The following is a 5,388-nucleotide window of genomic DNA, read 5'->3' as shown; positions in this document are numbered from 1 at the left end:
TCGGGGGGAGGGAGTCAATGAGGGGGGGGGGAAGGAGACATATGTAAAACTTTAGACAATAAACTTTAAAAAATTAAAAGAAAAAAAGTAAAACAAAACCAAACAAAAAACAGTACAAGGTAGTGGTTAAATACACTGGCTCTGGAACCAGCCTGTCCAGGTTTCAAACCTGGCTCAACCACTTACTAGCAATGTGTGTGATCCTGAGCATCTTGGCCTTTCTGTGCCTCAGTTCCATTTATAAAATGTAGTTAATAATAGAATCCATCTCGTAGAACCACTGTGAAAGTGAAATGAGTTAATGTATGTAATTCACTCAATAAATTTATAATTAGATGTGTATCAGAGTCACCTGGGGAGTTTATGTAAAAAATATATGTCATGGGATCTGTAGAAGTTGGAGGAACTAAGCCCTCTAGAGCAGTGGATTATATTTGGGGAGATAGTGGTAGTGTGTAGTAGAGAATTAAATAAGACTTTCTTCTTTGAAAGTCTTATTTCCAAGCCATTTGGTCAACAGACATTTCACCTTTGCTCTAGGGTATTTCTCCTCAAGCTCTATTTTCCTGTGGAATTTTTTTTGTTGTGTTAGTTTCAATTTGGAGTATATCTGATTTTTAAAATTAAAAAAATTAGTTATCCTTAATTTATTCCCTTTTGTTTAAACTTTGGAGTACAGCTTGGCTGTATTTTAATCTTTCAGCATTTCCAGTGCATTATTTTTTAAAAATATAATGAAATTACAATCAACAAAATAATAAAAAATGATGAGAACACAGAGAATGAATTGAAACATTCCATTAATAATAAAGAATCAACACTTATTCATGTTTAGAGGAAGCATGCTGCCAAAGAACTAAATCTAAAATTTTGGAGAATGATGATCTTATCCAAACTCAACATGTATTAAATCCTTTTTTCTAGTGCAACAGCAAAAACCTCTCCCAAACTAGCTTAAGTACAAAGGTTACCAATTGGCTCATGCAACTGGGAAGCCCAGGTGTAAATTTGGCTTCAAGCACAACTGGATATAGAAACCCCAGTGAAGTCATCAGGCTTCTCTCTAGTCCTTGGCTCTACTTCTCTATGTGATGTTCTCATTCTCTCCTACTACATACAGGTGTCTTCAGTGGGCAGGGAGAATGGCCAGCAGCAATAACTGATTCACATTCTCATGGCTGATGACTCTAGGATAAGACATATGCCATAATAGCTGCATTTATAAATCCAATTGCCTTAGTTTGGGTACCCAAAACAAAAACTCTAGCCAAAAGGATGGAATTCTCTCATAGGCTAGGCCTGGGTCACATGCTGATCCCTGTGTCTATAAGTAGGGGGTGATATTGGAAATCAGAAGAACTATGTATGTAAGAGAAACTGGAACAACAACAACAACAAAATGCTGACACAGTCTACTTCTCCTTCTCACATGCAGCAATAAAAACATATTTTCCTTCCCATATATAGTTCACAAACTGCTTTAATTTAACATAATTTAACTTTCCCACACTCAACTGAAAACATACCACTAGCTCTCCAGTGGAAGACAACACAAAGACACACATCGTTTCTACATCCTGCTGTGTGCACCATATTTCTAAGTGATTTGCATTCTTCCCAATCAGACCTGGAAAACAGGATGGGCAGCCAAGGACTGCCAGATCAGTGTCTTTGCAACTTAATGCAATGGAAAATCCATATATTCTGTCCTAAGCCCAAGGAAACTCTATTAGTCTCCCTCTCCAATTTAAACTGAAATTACCAGAAGGCAAGTTACATAAAAGTGTCCAACTTTTAAAAGACGAATTCTCAACCCTTAGAGAGGCACAAGCTAAAACAGAAACACCACATTATCTATTGCTCAGAAAAAATGAAATGTATTTTCTAGTTCCTTAAAAACAAAAAAATCAATTAACCAGGAAATTTAAGAGATTCATGTCACATTTCAGGAATTAACAGTGACTGTCAATAAGACTTCCTAAAGTTTATTTTCAGCTATTACAAGGATTACAACTGTTTTCTGTCTTGAAGGGACTCAGTTGTATAATGCGTTGAAATGCCAATTACGTTGGACTACTGTTGATTTATTCAGACACACTCTGCCCTGTGGGAAACACATAAACTTTCAGCCTTCACACATGATAACACTGGGAAAATATCAGCAACAACCCCTTGTTGCCAGTGCTGGTTACTTTCTTATAGTAAATGGCCCTGCATCTGTCTTCCTGATTCGTGGGTTTATGAAAGAATTATTATTTGACAGAAGTGTTGCTGAAGGGTATAACAATGATAAATTGGATCTCCACTTATACTGAGAATCTTGGGCTGTCAAAGCAGAATATTTTTTGAATAATTGGGAATCACATACATGAATAAATTTGGATATGGAAGATGTAATCACAGATGGAAGAAGTCCAGATTCATTAGACAAGTTGCCTTAAGAGAAAATACAATCATATCTAAACATTAAATCTGTTGCTTAAAATGTTAAGGCTTTTAAGCAAAATAGGCTTTTAAACTCAAGGCAATCACTTGGTTCTTTGCTCACACTGTTTTTTTGTGTGTGTGTGTTTTTAAATCTTTATAGTTGAAAGTATTACATATGTTCCCTTTTTCCCACCCATTGACCTCCTCCAGCCTGCCCCCACCTCCCACCCCAGACCTTCACCACCCTATTGTCTGTGTCCATGGGCCATGCATATATGCATACAAGGTCTTTGGTTGATTATCTTCCACCCACCCATCCTCCCCCACCTTCCCTCTGTGATTCTGCAATCTGTTCCATGCTTCCATGTCTCTGGATCCACTCTGTTCATCAGTTTATTTTGTTAATTAGATTCCATATATGAGTGAGAGCATGTGATACTTGTCTTTCTCTGGCTGACTTATTTCACCTAGCATGATACTCTCCTGGTCCCTCCATGCTGTCTCCAAGGGTAAGAGATTCTTCTTTTTTACTGCTGCATAGTATTCCATGGTATAAATGTGCCACAGGTTTTTTTATTCACTCATCTACTGATGGGCACTTGGGCTATTTCCAGATCTTAGCTATTGTAAATTGGCTCATACTATTTTGAATGGATTTGTGTGGAAACTGGAGAAGACTCCAAAAAGGTGGACAAACAATTATGAGTGATCGGTTCTATTTTCTGATCTTTTGTGATTAATCATAAAAAGCAGGGTCCCTGTTAGGATGCCAAAAAAGTTTAATTGACCTAAGTAAAATGACAATAATGTCCCCTACCTTGTAAATTTCCCATTCAGGGTATTGAATACCATACTTCCAGCTCAGAATTTTGAAGATGAATGTTTCTTTTTTCTTTTTTTTTTTTTAAATTGGTCTTAAATGAAAATCTTTGTCTTAGATTATAATGGCTACAATCTCAGATACTTCATGTTTTATGTAAAACTAGAGGCCCAGTGCATGAATTGGTGCACCAGTGGGGTCCCTTGGCCTGGCCTGCGGGATCAGGCCGAAACTGGCTCTCCAACATCCCCCGAGGGGTCTCGGATTGTGAGAGGGTGCAGGCCAGCCAAGGGACCCCACCAATGCATGATCAGGGTTGGGGAGGGACGCAGGAGGTTGCCCAGCAGGGGAGAGACTGTGGGAGGACTCTAGGGCGTGTCCAGCCCGTCTAGCTCAATCCCAGCAGCAAGCTAACCTACCAGTCTGAGCATCTGCCCCCCGGTGGTCAGTGCACATCATAGCAAGCACTTGAGCGGCCTTAGCATATCATTAGCATATTACGCTTTGATTGGTTGAACAGACGACAGGACACTTAGCCTATTAGGCTTTTATTATATGGGATGGGCAAGATTTGGAGTAGCTCAAGTGTTCATTAGTAGATGAGTGAATAAAAAAGCTGTGGAACAACTAAACAATGGGATACTACTCGGCCATAAAAAAGGAAGGAAATCTTGTTCTTGGTGCCAGCAAGAGTATTATGCTAAGTGAAATTAGCCAGTCAGAGAAAGACAAATGCCATATAATTTCACTTACATGTGGAATCTAATGAACAAAATAAACTAACAATCAAAATAGAAATAGGCTATAGATACAGAGAACAGACTGACAGCCGTCAGAGGGGAAGGAGGTCACAGAGCTGGGTGGAAAAGGTGAAGGGATTAAGCAAACACGCAAACACACACACACACACACTCACACACACACACACACTCATAGACAGACAACAGTATGGTGATTACCAAACGGAAAGAGTACGGGGAGGCTGAAGAGGGTATAGGCGGGATACATGGTGATGGAAGGCGACTTGACTTGGGGTGGTGAACACACAACACAATATACAAGTGATGAATTATAGAATTGTACCCCTGAGACCTATATAATTTTAACCAACCCCAGTAAGTCAATGAAAAAAAGAAAAAGTGACACAGTTCTTTTTCAAGGAGCTGTCAAGGGAGCTCAACAGCCAAAGGGGAAATGACTAGGCAGGGCTGCCAAAGGTAGCTTCTGAGTGTCCACCTGGGAACGGGAAGGACGCAGCCAGGTGGGGTGGAGGGAGTGGAAGCCTGTCCCACCTGCGCGCAGGGAACTTTTCTGGACCTTAAACCCTGTGAAAGCAAGAGCCTCCCATGTGATCCCCAGATTTGGCGCCAGACTCTTCCTCGTATTGCTCTTACCTCGGCTGCTGGTGCATGTATTGCAGGAAGAGGGGAGCGTGGGCGCTGGGGAGGATGAGTTCGGTGCAAGCTTTGAAAGTGTCAGACTCCAGCTATTTCATAAAGCGAGGCACTGCCTAGGGAGGCGGGGTCGGACCTAGGTCTTCCTTTACCCTGTCCCCGGCACAGTGCAAAGGTCCCCAACGTTTTCCTGTCCCACATTTCTGAGAGCCAGGGGACGTTCCCACTCAGTTCGCGCGGCCGCACTGAACGCCAGGGGCAGCAGCCTCCGCGCTGAGGACTCCGCACTCCGGGATCTTCACAGTCGGCCCCTCCCCGGAGTTCTCGAGGGTTCTCGTCAGTCGGCCCGCGGCGAGCCCCGGCGTTCACCTGGGAGGAGTCGACCTCTGCCGACTCTACCAACTGAATAGCGTAGGGGTGGGGCGGCTGAACATGCTGGGATGAAGGTCATAAGACGGAGAGTGAAGCTCCGGTAAATAACAAATAAATCTCCATTGTCATTTTAAACGTGGCTCGGGGCTCGTATCTCCTCAGAGAAGTAGGCACTTCCATCTTCCAAGCGAAAACAGACTCAGGCCTCCCCTGGCGTCTGGCGCGCTCGGCCTTGGTCTCTCCCGCGCCGGGCGACCCCGAGGTCACGTGCTCCCCCTGTCCTTCTGGAGGAACGTGCAAGCAGCCTGCGGTAGGCACAGCCGAGCCATGGCAGCCCTTCTGAGACCCGCCCGCTGGCTCCTCCGCGCCAGGGCG

The 5,388-nt window shown here is 42.9% G+C and overlaps 1 long non-coding RNA gene across 7 annotated transcripts in view; it reads right to left on the bottom strand.

The window, feature by feature from the left end:
• The window catches only part of LOC106723583, a 115,067-nt gene extending 110,106 nt beyond the window's left edge, over positions 1–4,961 (bottom strand). For all 7 annotated transcript variants that reach the window (XR_001361832.1, XR_001361831.1, XR_001361830.1 and 4 more), the window contains exon 1: positions 4,642–4,961. This is a non-coding gene — a long non-coding RNA (uncharacterized LOC106723583). The remainder of the gene's footprint in view (positions 1–4,641) is intronic.
• Positions 4,962–5,388: the final 427 nt, after the last annotated feature.

The sequence above is a fragment of the Myotis brandtii genome, unplaced genomic scaffold, assembly GCF_000412655.1.
Source record: "Myotis brandtii unplaced genomic scaffold, ASM41265v1 scaffold191, whole genome shotgun sequence".
Classification (NCBI taxonomy): domain Eukaryota; kingdom Metazoa; phylum Chordata; class Mammalia; order Chiroptera; family Vespertilionidae; genus Myotis; species Myotis brandtii.
This window is presented reverse-complemented; position numbering and strand designations above follow the sequence as displayed.